At 41.8% G+C, this 18,540-nt stretch overlaps 1 long non-coding RNA gene across 1 annotated transcript; it reads left to right on the forward strand.

The window, feature by feature from the left end:
* Window positions 1–3,195: 3,195 nt before the first annotated feature.
* Window positions 3,196–18,231, forward strand: LOC148185002 (uncharacterized). Its single transcript, XR_015773659.1, has 3 exons — window positions 3,196–3,410; window positions 6,266–6,408; window positions 15,987–18,231. It is a non-coding gene; the product is annotated as an uncharacterized LOC148185002 (long non-coding RNA).
* The last annotated feature ends 309 nt before the right edge of the window (window positions 18,232–18,540 follow it).

Here is an 18,540-nt window from a genome sequence, read left to right on the forward strand (position 1 = left end):
CAGCTCAAGCTTTCTTCAATCTAATTTTAAATTAATTGGCACATGGTTCCTTCTGGTCTCCACCCAGAACTCTCCCCATATGATGTCCTAATCACTGTCTGGCTGCTACACCCTCATCTTCATCAGAGTGACACACCAGTATTCCTGCAGCCACCTTTTGCTTGCTTTGGTTTCAGGCAGTGACATTTTAGCTTTAATCCCAGAGTTAGTGGTCATTACATTAGTCTTTAATCATCATGAGAGACTAATGAGAGGAGATAATCCTTGTATAAATCACTGTGTAACAAGAAAAGCAGTTGATTTTTTAGAAGATTTAAAACTCAGAAGACATTCTTGGTCAAATCCAGAGGTCTGTTAACAATAATTTGGACTGAGAAAGGAGGAACTCAATTTGGTGTCCTGAATCCTCACAGCTAAACAATTAGACTTTTTAATAGTACTTTGTTTTTCTATAGCACCACCTTCTATCTGAACATCTCCTATCTTTGTACAAGGTGCCTGCTCTGGAGCCATTTACTGAAATGAGTTTTATGTTTTCCCATCCCTGACTTGATTGATGCTCTCATCCTGTTTAACATGGAAAAGCAGAGGTTCTTCAGCAGAAGCACTTGGTGACACCAGCACCCTGAACTTGGAGCCTCATGGTCATGAGGTTATTTCTCATATGTGTGCATGCTGAGCCCAAAGCAGCCTGGCTTGTGGATACCCAGGCACTACCTCTCCCCCCGTACAGCACCCAGGGCCTGAGAGGTATTGGAGGGAGCAGTTTGCCTGGCTTTTGTTGGGAAACTCCCTCCTGCCAATCCCATGCTCCTTTCGTGCAGTGACCAAGCAGAAATCCTAAAGACAGCTCCTCCCTCTTTGGGAACTTGTCCTTTTTCTGCCAGTATTTCTTCAGGCAGCATTCAATCCCCCTTGGCACGTCCCAGCCCTCACTAGTGTCAGCATTGCATGAGCTTGATGGGAAAAAGACACTCCAAACTCTGAGGGCTGAGAACCTAATTACTTCAAAAGTGTCTTTATGCCATTATATTCCCATTAAAATAATAATTTATCACTCTTAATTGTACTCTTAACGATGCTTGAAAATAATGGGCTTGAATCAATACCATGCCCAGTGTAAATGTGGTGGAAGAACAGGGAGGATCTTAGCAAGGCTGATTTCATTTCCATTATTTTTGGCTGATCTGGTATTTTGACAGAGTTATCTGCATTCAGCACAAGCTCCTGCCATGCAGGTTTATCCTGCTGAGGGGCTCAGTGAGCCCCAGGAGTTGCACGTCCAGTGATGCATATTCATGGATCTAGGGCACTTGAGCTAAGGGCACATGCCGTGAAGAGTTCATCTGTATATATAAAAATCATCCTTTTTTTAATAGATTCCCTTGCTATCTTAGTTATTGAATAGATTTAAAAGTAACAGCAGATCCTTTGAGGAGCTCTAATGTCTGGAGTTTTGGGTTTCGCACAAAGTTCATCTCCCAGTTCCCTCTACTTCTCTGTGTGCAGTGCAAGTGTCTCTCAAAGGTGGTGGAGAATCAGTGTACAGAGCAGCAGCTCAGGAAAACCCAGGAATATTGCTGCACTAATGGCAGTTTTCAATGCTCTTATTGCTTTGACTTTGAAACCTTCCTCTGAAGAATGGCTGGGAGAAACACAACCCAGACCAACCTGAACCCACAGCAGGTCTTTGCCTGCTTGGCACTAGAGTGGCTCCAGTCAGGGTCTGTGCAAGAAGCCCCTAAGCTCTTTTGGAGAGTATTTTGCAAAGGCATGAGAAATTACACAGATTTATTCTACTCTGACACTAACCCCACCTCCACCCTTAACCATACCTTTCAGAAGATTGATTAGGTTTTGTTTTCCCAGTTTCCCATCCAGGTCAGTCACATCAGAGTATTCTCCTCCTTCTTTCCACTCCCTGAGCCCTCATTTTTGATTCTGAGTGTGGCACTGCAATGTTAGAGCTTCCTCTGACAGAAGGCTTGGAAAGAGGCAGCAGAAGTGGATGGTGGGGGAAGATCTGCTGGCTGAGACACCAAAGCTTGGAATTTGGAACACCAGAGGCCTCCTGTGAGCACCCTATGGGAGAAGAGACACAGCTTTAGTTTATGATTTACCAGACTGAGGAATAAAAGCAATACTGTCCTAACTATCTGGTCTGGCCAGTCATCCTCCTTAGCTCCATCTCTGTCAGCATGCAGAATGAGCCAAGAGCTGTTTCTGGCTTTCTGATGAGTGGCTGAGCTTTGCTTCTGTGGGTGAGCAGGATGGCCATGTCCAAACTGCTTGTTCAAAGTATCCCTTGATCCTTTTAGCTCCAAAGTCAGCACAGCTTTGACTGGGAAAGTGCTGTCAAAATTATGATGGACATCGTGGCAACAGGCAAACGGGGATGGGCAGCGTTCAAGTCTTTGCTGAGGCCATGCTCAGTTTAGCCCTGCAAATGTGGGATGGTTTGTTGGTCTTCAACATCCTTTGTATGAGATCCAAACAAAGAGGACTTTCATTTTTTTGCAAAGGAGATAATTGATGACCTATTAACTAAAGCCTCTGACAGATACAGACCTTCACCTCACACTCAGCCTGGAGAAGGGGTCTTTGCATCATGCTCTGGTATTGTATTGTGTGTGTGAAAACCTCCAGATGGAAAGTAAAAGCTGGGAAACTATCTGGGCAACCAGGCTGCAGCTGGACATGGAGAATTGGAGTGTACAGGCAGGTAATCAAGACTATATATTTTTTTTTTTTTAGATATGTGACTGCTAATTCACATATTCCTGGTTTGGTTGACCTGTTTTTGCTTAAGGAAAAGTTAAATTGGGGGAAAGATGAACAAATTAAAGACTTTAACTTATCCCTGCTCAACTCAGTTTCTGTCCATTATGTGACCTGATGTGCTTTAGAAACCTTTCAGCTAAAATTTGGTTTAGCCTTCCTAGCAACACCAAGCCAGGTAAATGACACACAGGATGCTGCTGGGGCTTTGACTCAGCCAAATGGGAGTAAATTAGTTGCTCTGCTATTCATGTGTGTCTCTTCCCCCAGTTTCAGTTAATTAAATGCAGGGAAGAGTGTATTTTAGTTAGTTAGTTAGTTCTTTAATGCAGCTTGTTAAACACTGCTAAAATCAGCTGTCTCCCATTTCATAACTAGCTGCAAAGGAATATTCTGTATAAGCAGACCTACTTCTTCCCACATCCATGGTTAACAAGCAAATGAACCTATATATCCACATCTCCAAAGGGAAGGGTTTTTTTCCCATGTGAAATCTGATATCCCAGATTTTGAAGTACAGCTTCACTGAAGCTAGAGGAGAAGTTTTAGGAGGATGATGAAATATTTATTCCAGGTTCAGACTTTAAAGTATGACTTATGGTTTCTGGAGTGTCCAGGGATACTTTGTGATGGTGAGTATTCAGGGTAAATGGGGTATGGATATCTGCTTCATGCTTTCATATCTTACAGCCTGATTCCTTCCTTCTTATGGGAAATATCTTCGAGCATTATGGGAAAATGCATATTGATGAACTTCCCAATATATAGCCAAGTTTGTCTGCATTCTCTATTTCTTCATTAGTCACTAACCATTTCTGTTAGACAGAGCATTAGCTCCCAGATGATAAATTCAGGAGAGGAGGTGGTGTCCCTTCCTGCTCTGCAGTGGGATCTAATGACTTCTTTGCTGCAACAATAGAGAAAGCATTTAAAGTAATGTCCCTTATGGATAGTCTCCAGCACATGGAACAACTTTTTTTTTTTTATAGTACTCATTATATTTAGCAGTGAAGGAGAGAAAAATTGTGAGCTCTTCTTTTAAAAAGACCGTGGTTTAAATAAAGCCCAAAACCATAGCTTTTTTTTTTATTTTTCCTTGTTCTTGTTGTGCCTTGTCACTGGAGATTGTGGAAGGCAAAAATGATCATATACAGTTGATGAGTCCTCCCTGTCCTGTGCACAGCTTAACCTCACCCTAAAAAAACATCTCTGCAGCATCACCTGCCTTCAGCAGATCCTGTGACTGCTGTACAGAGCTGCTGTTGTTTCTGACTGGAGTTACACTTCTGATGTCTCTGTGAACAGCAAAGCAAATACATATGGGAACAGAAATGTATAGAATTCTTTCCCTGCCATGTTAAAGCAGTGGGAGCAGAGAAGGTAAAATATTTAGACTCCAGATGTCTTTATTTGCCAAAATAAAAATTCGTGCTGTAAAATATCTATAAAATGTAATTAAAATTGCCATTTATTTTTCTCACTGTTGCTAACATTGCTGGCAAAATTGAGTCACTCAGTGCTGCCAAATATAGCATTCCAGGTGTAAAACACTCTCAGATGTTCATGACATTTTGCACGTAAATACTGAGTCATTGAGAATGATCTGGTACTATCCATATGCCTGATACAGAAATACTGCCATGAGTGGGAGATCAGTATACACACACAGCAGGATAATGTTTGAGAATGAAAAAAATTGTGTTTCTGCATAGTTTCTAATAGAGTTATGGGACTTTTCATGTACTGATACATCTTCTCTCAAGACTTTTGCAGAGGAGGGTGACCACAACCTTCCATACCCCTACTTACTGCTCCATCCCTAAACAGCAAGTTGTAGATTTCTTTCTCATAGTGTTTTCTTTTTCTATTTTTTTTTTTCCTAAAGTAGCCTGTGTGTGAGGGACTTGAAAACCTGAAGTGCTGATGACATCTCAATATACAGAAGGTAATAGCCCAGTGCCTGGTACCATTCTCTTCCAGCCACCTTTTCAATCTGCCTTTTGGCTGCTGCTTCACTCTGCATCAGGCAGTAATATAGGCTGTGTGTTCAGGCATCATAATTTCCTGGAAAAATGGATGTGTTTCTGGAAATCATATGGGAATGGTGCACCCTGTAATCATGCTTGCCCTGGGAGAGGCAGTGCTTGCTGGAATGTAAGCCACTGAGCTGAGATGAATAATTTCTGCCTGACATAAATGAATGTCCTCACCAGTTACAGGAGGAAAAAACATCCTCTCTTGCCACAGGTGTGTGAGTCTGGTGTCAGGCTTGTGCTGGACCATACAGTGTGGGCAGTCAGGCTGTTCTGTGCTTCAGTGAGACCCAGGAGGGCCTTGGAGAGAGCTCAGGCACCTGCACTGCCTTCTTGCCACCCCTCTGTCTGCCTTTCTCCATGTGATGGTTCAACCTTCCCTGCTCTCCCTCACTCTCCTATTCCTCTCTCATTTGAACCAGTGACAACATTTCATCTGCAGACTTTGTCTTGCTTCATAAAGCAGTGGATGACCAGACACATGATACCTGTTTTGAATGGAAAAAAGTGCTTAAGTTTTCCTGTTTCCATCCCTGTCAAGGAAAATACACTGAATTGTGCTAATGCAACATCCCTGACCTGCTTGCTGTACACTTTTCTTTGCTTTCTCTCTGCTTTCTTTCACCACTTCTTCTTGTTACCATCTTACCAATGCCCTTCTTGTTAGGGCATTTCTTCTTGTTGCCATCTTTTGCATTGCATTGCTTACTCTGCATCTCCACATCACTTCTCCTTCCACCAATTCCTTCTTTTTTTTTTACCCAGTTCCACTTTCTCTTTATTCATCTTCTTTCTCCTGCCCATTTCCCTAATCCCATTCCCTAGGCATTTCCCTGATGTCTTACCATGTGTAGGGCAACTTGACTAGAAGAATTTATAGGTGCTATCAGGAGCTCATTAAATTGTACTAAGGATGATCGAGTCTGTATGAAAGGTCATTAAACTGGAAACATGATTTTCTTATTTTTATCTTATTTTGGGTGAAACACAAGAGCACCCCCATTTCCCTGTTCAGTTCTGTGTTCTCATCTGTCTAACTCAAGAAAATTAAATTATTAGAGACTAGGCTTGAAATAGATTTATAAAATAAACAGAATGAGAAGGGATGGATGAGAAGAATTCACCTTTCCACACTACAGAGAAGTTAAAATCTGGGCACTATTAGCAGAAATTTGCATAACAACTTAGATGCTTCTTAGCTTTTAACCCACTGCCTTCTGGGGCAACTTGTGTAAGAACTCCACTATCCTTCATGTTAGAAAAATTGTTTTCCCTTTCCTGTTAGCTGGCCTATCTCTGTGCTCTAAACCACTCAGGTTTTCTTTCCCTCTGTAGACACTGAGAACAGTGAATCAGAATTATCTTGATATCAACCTTTCAGACACTTGAAGGTGATTAACACACAGTCACAGACCAAGTGATTTCATTCTTTTTTCATCATTCCTGTTTTTCAGCACCTGAATCAGTCCTGATGCTCTGGGCTCCCTCCAAATTGTCAAACTCTTTCCCACAGAGCAGTGCTGAGCACCAGACACAGTTCTCCTGCTGGAGCCTCCACCCTGTCAGGTTCAGTGAATAATTCCCCCAGGGGCCCTAGGTGAGTGATGGTGTTTAAGAAGTCCCTGAGTGCCATGTACCTTGTTTGCAGCAGTGTCACAGGGTTTGAGTACAGAACACGGGCGCTGTGGAATCTGTTTCTGTGTGTGATACTCTGGCTTCTCCACAGCAGCTCCCTGCGGGGACTCTCCAGGCTTGCATTAACAGCAAGTGCCTGATTTCATTCAAAACTGAAATTGTGAACAAAGGTGGAATTCAGCCAAGATGAAATCCTACCTTCTTGTGCCCATAGACAGCTGTCTGTCTGTCAGCAGGGTGTCTTAATTTAGCCACTCCAGAGGTATGGCAAGGATTGAGTGCCTAAGGAAAGCTATCCAGGACTGCTGAAGCTGCCCAAGGAGTATCGCCTCACCCCTGGACACCCGTCCCAGCAGGCAGGATTGTCATTAGGCTCTCTTTTGTGTCTCTGGCTACAACTGAGCTGAGCCCTGGTGTCTGCTGTAGAGCTGAATCTCTTGCCAGGAGCCACAGACTGTTGACCAAGGAGCCACAGAGTCCTGTGGAGCTGTTTCTGTGCAAGTTAGATTTCTGAGAATACGTTTAATTTGGCTGATGGAGGTGCCTTCAGCACATGCCTTTACTGAAATCTGCCTCCCTTTGAGATGCCCTTGATTCCCCTGCCTGGCAACAGCAATCTGCAGTTTACAGATCACAGGGCATCGCTCAAGTGCTAAAAATATGCACAACCCCATGGACAATGAGTAATTCCCCCATTTGCCCTGCTCTGTCACTATGTTGGTCGGTTCTCCACAGGATACCCAGGGCTCAGCTCCATTGTCCACACATGGAGGGTAAGTGTGGTTTGAGCTGCCTCTGGATGTTTTCCTGTCCAGGAATACGTGCATGCTTTTCCACTGTGCACAAGGAAATGTTCTCCTTCCAAGAAATGCATCTGTTTCAGAGTTATTTATAATGCTGAGGCTGTATCATTCCCTTGGCACTGCTGACTGGGTAAACAGGTAGATCTCAAGGAAGCAGCACTGGTACTTTAATCACCATTACATTAACTCAGAACTGCAATAATCTGGGAAATTAGGCTACAAATGTTAAAATTAAAAAAAATCATTAAAATTTAAACAATATGAAAAAGTTATAATTTACTCAGAGGATGTTGCTGAAAGTCATGTAGCTACATTTCTACAGTGTGAGAAGCTGGAGAAGTTGCAACTATAACAATGATGATGGAGTATTTTTGTGAGAAATATCAAAGATCTATGCTTCCCCTTACTAAGGAACATTGTCCTGTCTTTGGTTGAGTGGAAGCAATCTCTTTTTGGCAAATCAATGTTGTATGTTTCTTTATCACTTTCCTTGAGTTACCTATGTATCAACTGCTTCATTATTTGGTCCATTTTCTTTCCAAGCATCAAAGTTAGGCTGACTTATCTGGATTTCACCTTTCTTTCCATGACAGCACTGTTTGCTCTTTTTTTCTCTTCTGCTGCTTTTCCTCCACAAGATCATAGAGACACTCTCTTATCATGCAGTATTCCTTTTGGTAGTTACTCATGTACCCTGCAGCACAGCTCATCAGTCCCCCCTGGCTTGCAGGCATTCCACTTACTCAAATATTATTTAACTTATGCTGACCTGCTCTTTTTCTCTGCACCATTAATTTCAATTAAGTTGATAATCTGATTGTAGATGGGTCTTGGTTGTTTGTTTTTGTGGGTTTTTTTTCTTTTTCCCTTTTCTCTAGTCTGGTTGAAGCAAAAGGGCACTGTACCCAGGAAGAAAGATAAAGCCATCACATAGATGAAGCAGCTCAGGTACATAGTTAGGGACTTATATAGCATCAGCTGGTCATGAATTACAGAGATAAATTCTCCCCAGCCTAGATGGCTCCATTCAGCTGGAAAGCGCTACTGTTCTAAAGCTAAAAATGACATAAAAATCAAAGGGCATCCAAGATTTTAAGAGTGCTTGAAAAGAAGAGAGGAGCTTGGGTAAGTAAGGCTGATGTGAGTTAGTAAAAGGCTGACAGTCTCTCTGTCCCACAGAAAGCCAAAGTGAGATTTCCCAGAAAGTCAGGGAGACAAAGATGTAGTGACAGAGTGAGATTTTTACCTCTGAAGGATGAAAGGATGTGAATTCATCAATGTAAACTTAATACCCTTGCACTTAGCCTGACTGTGGTTGTCATACTTTGTTCTGAAAGCTTTGTACCTTAAAGGAATAAGTAAATAATGTTTTGTGCTGAAAGCAGTTGCTTTTTTCACTGCAGATCTATGCAGCTATAGGCAGCTAAAAGGCAATTTTACAGGGTCCAAGTACTTGATGAACCTATTTAAGCAGACACAATGAGAACTTTCAGGCTCTGAGGAAGATTTTGTGCTGGAGAAGGATACCCAGAAAAGCAATGCCATTGTTTTTTTGGGATCATTTTGGGGAGATGGGGAAGGAGTCAAGGCCTTCAGTCACTTACCATGGGACTGAAATCCAGAGACAGCCCAGCGAAGAGCTTTGACTGATAAAATTGTATATGTGTAGGGTGAGTTTTCATGTCATGGGCACTCTTTATGCAAGAAAGACAGGATCAGTGACCTTGCACCACTCTCTCTAATCATACATCATTACAACTGGAAATCAGAGAATCACAAAAGGCTTTGGGTTGGAAGAGACCTCAAGGATCATCTAGTTCCAAAAATCCACAGTTGCCCAATTGTGTTTTGCTTCAACGTGGATCACTCTGTAAGCCACCAGACTGAATTCCTCATTAAGATATTTGATGGCTGATTAGTTTGTTTCATAAAGACTCAAAGGTAATGCTGAGGAAAGTTGCACTTGAGGCTGGGATACCCCTGTATCTTTGATTATCCCTTTATTTACACTGTGGACTTGAGGCATCTACTGTCTAGGTGTAAACACAAAAGGATAGCAGTTTTGGCCCTGGAAAATAATAGAATTAAAATTTTTTAAACTATTGTAAATATTTACATAATCAATTAATACATATCAGGTTTCAGAAGGATAATTTGTCTGTTTTTGAGCTTGGTTCATTATATGAATTTGCTGTCCTTGTACTATGAATCCTCAGTGCAACAGCCTCATCTTAAATCCTACAGAGATTATAAACCCTTCAGTGCAAGGGAGACTTTTATTAGACACATATAAACCAGCAAACATTCTACTGGAGCCAAGAATTTCCTCGCCTCACTTCATTATGTAAAGAGCAACAATAATAATGATGAATTGACTAAGGACTGTAAAATGTAAAATAACTCAGAGTAACTGATTAAATTTAAAACTGATAACTTGCATTTGATTATCAACACAAACTCCTTACAATGACACTGATCAGGATGTGTCACAGTCTCCCAGGAAAAGCATTAAGCCACCTGTCATTTGTGTTCTTTTTGGTCAGATTAGATAATATTCTGTGTGGAACAATCAAGCCTGTATTAGTCCAATGGGAATGGATAGTGATTTTCATCTGTGATTTCAATTTCAAAGATGGATAGAGTGTATATCTTTGTATAGAAAGTGCAGAAGTTTGTGAAGGGAGTTTTATGCATCTCCTGAGACAGGAGAGATTTGTCTGGAATTAGAAAAGCAGAGGGCAGGGGCAGGAGGGAAAAATGATGGAGATGCCAAGAGCTCTTTATATTCAACTACAGCTGGATCAATTGTTGGTGTACTGTTGTCCTGATAACAGAATCGAGTTGGTAAGGGATCAGACCTTAGACATTTTGTCTAAACAATGTGAAAAACAAGAAGTAATGAGGAATGAATGCAGGGACTCGGGCTGAAGGAAGCAGAGGAGATGGAAGAAAAGTAGTCTGGCCAAGAATGTAAATTGGATGAGAAAAAATAAGCAAAACCTAGTTTAAGCTAGACTCAGGCAAAGGAGAAAACACGTGAGAAACACAATCACCTTAAGGTAAAGCTCTGGAAACATAAAGCAGCCCTGCCAGAGGTGATGAGACTAGCAGGAAGAGAAAAGCTGCAATATGGATTTCTCAGGACTTTTGAGATGGGCACAGAGAAATTGTGCCCTACTTACCTGGAGGTTGATCCATCCATTCTTGTGAAGTAAAAAAATATTGATGAAGAAGGTGGATTTCTGGTTTTGGGGACCAGAGTACAATTAATAAGAATAAATGCACTTTTCATCTCCAGAATATGGAGAAGTTTGTGCCTGTTGATGAACAGCTATGGTTTGAGATCTGACCAAAGATCAGATGAGGATGCATCTTGCAGATGTCCGGCTAGTCCAACCCTCCACAAAAGTTAAGGAAAACAGCTCCAGCAGCTAACTGCCATCTCAGAAGATGTGTTTGAGGTAGTACTAAGAAAAAGCAAAATATCTGGATGTCAAACCTGGGGCACATAATAAGTCTTCAAGGATCCCCACAGTGATTTAACTGCTGTTTGCATACTCATCAATAATGACTTTTGATGGGGGTGCTCTTTGTATCAGCTCAGACATGCCAGAGTCCTCCTTCTGTGTGGGAAATTTGGAGGAGGATGGATGTTTGTGAGTACTCAGTGTGAACATTGTTAAGGCACTCAGATGGAAAGGATGAGGGTTCAGCTTCAGTCCAGTGTGCCCCAGAGGCCACCAAACAGCATTTGGACAGGTAAATTGCAGGAAACAGGAGAAAGCTGGAACAAGTGAGCATCTGCTTGTGCTTGTTAGCTGGTTTAGTTAATAAGAACATAGATGCTCTCCCTCCTCTAATTACTTAGCTCAACTGTGATATCTTAATATTAGCATTAAGGATAATTAGCAGGAAGTAATAGTTTGAAAAGACAGCACAGTAACATGGCAAACAGAAGAAGCCGAATTTTTACATGCTTTTACATTCTCAAAACACAGAATGTGATGTGGTCCAGTGAGCCCACTGAAGGGGAAGCTGTCATCTCTAAAATGAGACATCACTACAGCAGTTAAAGCAGCACTGCAGGAGAATGAAAGCCTGGGGGACAGCAGCCCATCTTCTGAGAATATCACACACACTGTACCAGCCATCAGAGAGTCCTGCAGGCATTTTAACTGCAAAGGACAGCATTCTTTTAGAGTAGGGAGGAAGTTATCCAGGGCTGTGTTACCAAACAGCACAGGAAGACCAGAGTGACACTGTGTCACACAGCTCTGGGCTTAGCAGGTCTCAGTCCTTATGCAGGGGGAACAGCAAGGTCGTGCCCCACACCAAAGGATGAGTGAAGGAATCCAGAGATTCATAAAGCTGTTGACTATCCTTCCACATTCTGCAGGTATCCACACAAGAGTCTATAAAACTAAATATTAGCACTGCCATCAAGCATGCAAGGAGCTGCTTTGTGGAAGGATTTCTGTGGCCAAGCTGCACAGCAGCCTGCCCAGTGTCCTGGAGCTCTCAGTGTGCAGTGAGTCAGTGCAGGGATGTGGATGCAGCCCTGAGCCACCTGCTGACCCTGCCTGGAGCAGGGAGGCTGGACCTGATGATCTCTAGAGCTCCTGTGATTCTGGGTATGTTCATCAAAAAGTTTCAGGGAAACTTCCAAATCACAAGCTTGGTTTGATTTATTATTTACTTATTAGTTTGTGTGGTTTGATCTGGAATGGGAAGTCACATTTAAGGATTATTTTTATACCTTGACTTTCCTCTCATTAAAACAGAAGAAAAGAACCAAGAACTTAATAGGTCCAGGAAACCAAATTTAATTTTTGAACTTAAGAAATGTTTGGACAGCACTTCTGGGCACATGGTGTGACTTGGGGATGGTCCTGTGCAAGGCTGGGAGCTGGACTTGATGATTCTTGTGGGTCCCTTCCAACTCAGTTTGTTCTTTCATTCTGATTCTGGGAATGTCTATGCACCTAGTGAGCCAAAGTACATGATGTTTAACCTTTCAGTTCAGTGAAAAGTTTCTTGGTCAAAGACTTTGGGAGCTGTTCTGTGTAACACTTTCAAATTTATGAATAGAAATGAAAGAAACTGCTGAAAAGTCAGTGTCTGCTTCATGGCAGCCTGCACCCACACAAGGATTGGAGTACTGTAGTGAGACAGAAACAGTCAGAAGGAAGAGTTAGTTAAGAGAATTATGAGGTGAAGTGTTCTTTTATTAGGTTTGTAATACAAGGAAAGGTATAATTTAAAAGGGCATTTAGTGACAGAAAAGGGGGGAATGGTAAAAACTGAGAGAAGGTAGGTTCAGATTAGAGATAAGGAAGAAATTCTTTATTGTGAGGGTGGTGAGGCTCTGGCACAGGTTGTCCAGGGAAGCTGTGGCTGCCCCATCCCTGGGAGTGTTCAAGGCCAGGTTGGACAGGGCTTGGAGCAGCCTGGGATAATGGATGTGTCCCTGCCCACGGCAAGGGGGTGGAACAAGAGGATCTTTGAGGTCCTTTCCAACCCAACACATGCCATGATTTTCTGATTCTATGGCTGCTGACACGGAAATGCAGGAGGAACCACAGAATTGTATTGCAGTGAGAGGCAGGTGGTTACACAGGAAGCTGAGATCAATGAAAAAGTACAAGAGAGCATGGCAGTGTAGCATAAATTTCTGGCAAATCAACCTTCTGATTAATCCATTAGGTTAGAGAGGGTCTTTTGGGTTGATTAAAGGTTACAGACATACACTTGGAAAGTGGGAGATTTTAAAATCCTCCTGCTCATCCTGACTGGGAGCTAAGCAGGAAGAGAGCAGCCAAGGGCAGCCACCTGATGTGAATTCAGGGATGCTTTAGTGCCACAGATGGGCTGCTGGGAGCTGCCAGGGTTTCTCAGATGGTTGGGGCCTACAAGTGGCAACATCCCAAGAAATTTCTAGATTTTTCTGTGACAGGTCTTGACATATGTAGAGCAGGAAGACTTTGCAGCCTGGTAATTCTGATTTCTGCTGATACAAGTTGAAGCACGGGCTTTGCACTTTATTAAGGCTTAGTCCAGACTGATGGCTAGTTTGTCTTGCCCTGGTTGAGTGGGTTTTATTTTTTTTAACAATAGTAATTGTCTAGTGGTCAGGTAATTATGGTCCATGTGTGTTTTAGATCAGCTTCAGGTCACAGTGATAAAAAAAGAATTATAGTGCAAATTGAATAGCCTGTAAGTTTGAAATAAAATGTGGTGTGAAAGATTACAGGCATGGGATGATAACAGAGATCTCAAACTATAAGCATGAATCTTAAAGATCAGTCAGTGGTCACTGCAGAAATGCAGCCCTATGTTTCTCAGGTAAATGCTAGTTTTAGAGATAACAAAAAGAGAAAAGCTGCATAATGAGCATAATTAGAAAAAAAGAGTGTGTTAAGAAAATGTGTAAAAATAAATCCCAGCAGACCCAAAAGCAAAGTATCCCCAAAAGCAAAGTATCAGCGTCAACATCACACACCTCCCAAAGGAGAAGGTGAAGACAGCCCCACCACAAATATTATACTGCCTGTGATAGACATCTCAGGGTACTGGCAACATGTCACAACTCACCTCCCGTTCTTCCTGAGTAAGGATGAGAGGGTCAGCCATAGGAGATAGACAGGCATTGAAAGAATGAGCACAAATTTTTTAAAAAAAGGAGTTTTGTTTTGGTTTAAATAATGAAATTTTTGACTGGATGAACAACGGATTCATAGCACTCCATGTCCCTGTGAGGCATGCTCCCTCCTTGCCCATAGCAAGAGTCTGAGTGTGACAGTTTAGAAGTTCATCATCAATCTATAGAAAGTACCAGTGAGCATTCTGGTTCTTTCTTTCTGGTTCTTGCTTTTCCAATTCCCTGGGCCTCCCACTGGACATGTGTGAGTTAAATAGTGGTCTGGGAAGAGACTGTATGGGAGATCAAATCTGATCTGTCTGTTCTGGGCAATGGGGATGTATTGTCTGAAATCCTAGCCTGCAAAAATTTACCTGTGCAGACACTGTTGGCATTTCTGGCTACCTTCCTGTCTAATTTATTATTTACCATAAAAGTGTGAATTTTACCAAAGAAGAGTTCCCTCTGCTTTTCTTCTTCACGCCTGCTTTCAAGGTTCTCAGCTTCTGTCTGCAGCAACATTTAGGCAGGAGCAAAATTTTTTATAAAGGGGGAGAATGAGTGCCCCTTCCTTGTGCAAGCAGCTCATGAAGTCAAACCCACATAAAAAACTGTCACTGACTTGGAAAGAGAACTTGTGTATGTATCGTAATTGTTATCAAAATGATTGTACATGGGTGCAAGAGATCACCTGGACTTCTCTTGTGCAGACAGTAACAAATCTGTAACTTAACATGCAGTGTGCAATAGATGCAGCTGAAATTATTTCTCATTTTCCTGAGACTAGAGGACTCTGATCAGATTTCTCACTGATGTCTATAAAGGTGCAAGTGAAGGCAGAAAACAGAAGAGGTCTGCTCTGAAGAGCCTCTGCTTGTATAAGGATGTTGTTCGAAGGATGTGAGATCTGAAGGTGTCTCTGAAAATTATGCATGGTTTTCTCTATTGTATGAAAACAGCTCATAAGCTGATTACCCCCATGCCCATTGTATTTCAGTCTTCAGTGCAATTTGTCTTTTGCTATTCATCATATATGCTTTAGAACAAGATTGTGTATAGTGTTTCTTTTGAAAAACTGATTTTTTTTTTCTTTTTAAATTGTCTTGCAAAAGCCTTTTTTTCCCCCCATGTAATCTTTTGAGAGCCATACCCACTTGTGCTTGAGGCAATTTCTGAATATTTAGTTTTCAAAGGAAGGTGGAAAAACAGGACAGAGCACTGGCTTTGGAGCCTTAAATGACTGAACTCTTTATTTTTTTTGGGTCCTCTTTTTAGTACCCAACAGAGCTCATACCTAATCTAAACCTCTGCCCCTTGTCTATCACTATCTGCCCATATGAAAAGTTAAATCCTTCAGTAAACCTCTGCACTGATCCACAGATGTTGACTGCTGTTTGTAGAATGCTTTTCAGACATTTTTAAGCCAGTGTTTTGTAAAAAAGAGAGAATTTTAATTTACACATCCATGGTAATCTATGCATTCATGGTAATTTACATGAGCTGGGTTCCCAAAAGGTTTTGGTGAAAATGTATTGACATATCTTAATTATTTTTGTTTGACTCCCAGTCCAGAGTGTGTTCCAAGCTTTGATTTAGGAGGATTTTAGACATTCATACATAATTTTGAAATGCTTACTTCACCCCATGAGCTGCTCTCTTTAGAAAGAACAATTGATTAAAATAACTGCTTAGGCATTTCCATCTTTCTTTTTACTATTGAAAACCCCCCACCTCAGCAATTCTCTGCCAAAGTGTAAGCACATATCTCTCATCTGTTCACTTCAGTGTGAGTTAGTAAACTCTGGACAAAAAATAGAAAAACACATCAGGGATGAAAAAAGCACATAATTTTAAATGAAAATATAAATTAATAGCACATTTTCACAGGGGTTGAAGAACTTGTCTTATGGACTGTTTTCTGTGGAAAGGACACTAGCACAGTAAATAAAAAGTCCTGTAACAAAGAATATATTCTCTTAAACATCTAGTTTCCATAGTGCTGTGCTTAGCTCAAATCATAATGTTAACAGCAAAATGCAGCATTTTATTTGATTTTTATTTCTGGAAAACTTATATATCCTGGTTTTGTTGCTTTTTTAGAGTGACACTGGGACTGCTGAATCTTTACAGCCATTAAACATCACTGTCTGGAAGGATCTGTTAAAACATCATGGGAAGTCATTCTGGCTCTTCTGGGAGAGCAAAGCCCTGGGAGCCTTTGGGAGCACCATCTCCTCGTTGGAGGCAGCACTGATTCAGGATTGTGTTTTCCAAGGTTATCATGTGCCATCCAGCTCAGTCAGGATAAAATAATAATTTAAACAAACAAACAAACCTACCTCAAAAAACAAACAAACAAAAACAAAAACCCTACCAAATCAAAGTACTTTTGTGACAAGAAAGAAGCAGAGTCCAAAGGGTTAGAAACACACAGTCCCCACCAGCCAGGGAGCATCAGCTGGGCTGCCCAAATAGCTGCAATTAATCTCCTGCTGAGACTGGTGTGGATCACCTCCCCTGTGCTGCCTCCACAGCCTCCCCCAGACTGCATTTTCTACTTGGGTTGTAAATGTTTGAGAGGCTGTTCAGTGGTATTTAGACTGTGCCCAGCATGATGGGACCCAGGAGCTTTCATCAAGTCCTGGTGGCCAACTTGACCACAGGAATGTTGGGGGTTGCATGCACTGATCCTGCATCAGCCAGCAGCTGGACATTCAGGTTCTGGAACAGTTCTTGCTCTTTGTGTTTGGGTGTGTGAACTGCCTGAAGCTGGCCTTCAGAATGTGGCATGGCTGTGAATTTTCATTCCTGGATGAAAATGTTTGAGGACAAAAGTATCATTAGCCCTGATTTTCCCAGATTGATATGCAGACAGAAGGAAGGTGTAAAGTTACTCATCAGAGTCATAATTTGAGGAATTATGGTCCTGTCTGTACTGTCCCACATTGTTTGGAGTGATGTGGTTTACTGTGGTTATTGCTAAAAGTCAAGACTCATCTGCTGATACTCAGAGATTCTTGTAGCTCCCCTGGCTTCCATATCCATGGCAGAGTAATCTTCCTAACTGGTGATGGATGAGAAAGGTGGATACCATAGCTCTGTTTATTTGCAGGGAAGATGATGGACCTTTCAGAATAAATAGTGTATAGGAAAAACATTGGATATTCATTTATCTCCTTGTAAAATACTTCCCTACAAAACCAATAAAGTCTCTTCAGATTAAGATCATGGGCTCTTCAAACCAGAAGAGAGAGGGAACTGGTGTCCCCAGTGGCATTAGTGACAACAGACGTTGTCCTTGGCTGTAAAACTGGATTGTCTCCATGTACAGTCCCATTGTGATCAGTAATCCAGGCCTGGCAGGTTGCACTTTGAATAGCTGGCTTCAGTTTGGGAAAAAATGTACCCTAGCATATTTAATTTATTCGTGTATATTCATGAAGTTCTCATGTTTCCTTGCTGGATGTCTGCTACTGAATTTATCTATTTCTGCTGGTGCTGATAAAAGCTCAGCTCCTGCAGCTGCTCAAGACAGAAACAAAAATAAATAAGTTCAGGAACCACTCTAAGGCTAGACCCATTGGTTGACAGAAATTGTGAGTAGGTTTGCTTGCCACAATAGCAGGGTTTAGAAAAACACTGGAGACAAGAGTGCTGCAAACATGACATTCATCAGTACATCTGAGGAGAGGCTGGAAATAAGCACTGATGTTGCTGAGCATCTGTCAGTGGATACATGGAGGCGTTGGCCAAGTGGGAAACATCTGCATCTTCTCCAAATGAGGATCAGTGGGAAAAAAAATTTAAAAATTCTGAAGATCAGGCTTTTTTTAAAAAAAAAGACTCATGGGTGTGAGACAGCACAGACCAAAGGGTCTGTGTAGTCAGGAGATCCACGTAATTCTGATGACCTTGACTTGGGACTATGTTATGGGAAAGCAAAGCCTGGAAGTGGCAGGACATGGGAAGAGGACAATGCAGAAGAGCTGGGTGTATGTGACGGGCAGTTAAGCAGCACCAAATAAACACAGCCAAAAAATACAGCAAATTGTGGCTGGTTTAAGGACTTGGAAGGACCAAACTAAGTTTAGGTGTCTGTCTTGATGCAGCAGTGCTCTCACGTAGCAACAGGGATTCATGTGTTGTGCCCTCAGCTGGTGCTTTGTAAGGACTGCGGGTGGTGAAAGATGAATGATTGAAGAAAGGATTTTGCAGAGTGAATCACAGAGAACCATAAATTCTACACAGAGTCTGATAGTGGCAAACAGCAAGGTCTTGCAGAACAGTTTTGAAACAAGTGAAGAGATAGCATGAAGAGACCTTGAATTAGACACTAGGGGCTGTGTTTGGCAATGTAACATAAGTTTTATGCAAGCTGCATAAGTCAGCACAAAATGTGTGCTTTAGATGAACTTAGGTCATTGTAATGTGAAAACCACACCTCTAGAGCTTAGTCTGTCCACCTCCACGTGAGGCCCTGACCCAATAAACAATTAATTACAATGAATTTAAAATGCACTGTGTGTCTCTGTTAACTAATTTAGCCCCTACCTGCATTATTGTCATTTCCCAGACGTCATAGGCTGGGTGATCTCATGGCTTTCATTCCTCTTTCACGTTCCCTTGCTCCCTTTTGGCACAGAGCTGGGAGTGC

This window comes from Pseudopodoces humilis, chromosome 1 (genome assembly GCF_049639895.1).
Source record: "Pseudopodoces humilis isolate 2021_Gansu_Grassland_sample_001 chromosome 1, ASM4963989v1, whole genome shotgun sequence".
In the NCBI taxonomy this organism is placed as follows: Eukaryota; Metazoa; Chordata; class Aves; order Passeriformes; family Paridae; genus Pseudopodoces; species Pseudopodoces humilis.